Raw genomic sequence first — 226 nt, forward strand, 5'->3', positions numbered from 1 at the left:
ACCACAAGCAAATGAGTTTGCATCGCTTAGACCTACAGGTACTGAGAACAAAATCTGAATTCCACATTTTATCGCACTGAGAAGCCTGATCATCAGAAAAAAGGTCTTGTGACTACACCCACATGTTAGCAAGTGGAAAGTGTGCCAGGGAAACGAAGCCCCGGTGAGGAAGGAAGATGATAAATGCAGTAACCTCCACGGGGCTCCTCAGCCCTCTCACACACGG

This window comes from Chroicocephalus ridibundus, chromosome 9, assembly GCF_963924245.1.
Source record: "Chroicocephalus ridibundus chromosome 9, bChrRid1.1, whole genome shotgun sequence".
Taxonomy (NCBI): Eukaryota; Metazoa; Chordata; class Aves; order Charadriiformes; family Laridae; genus Chroicocephalus; species Chroicocephalus ridibundus.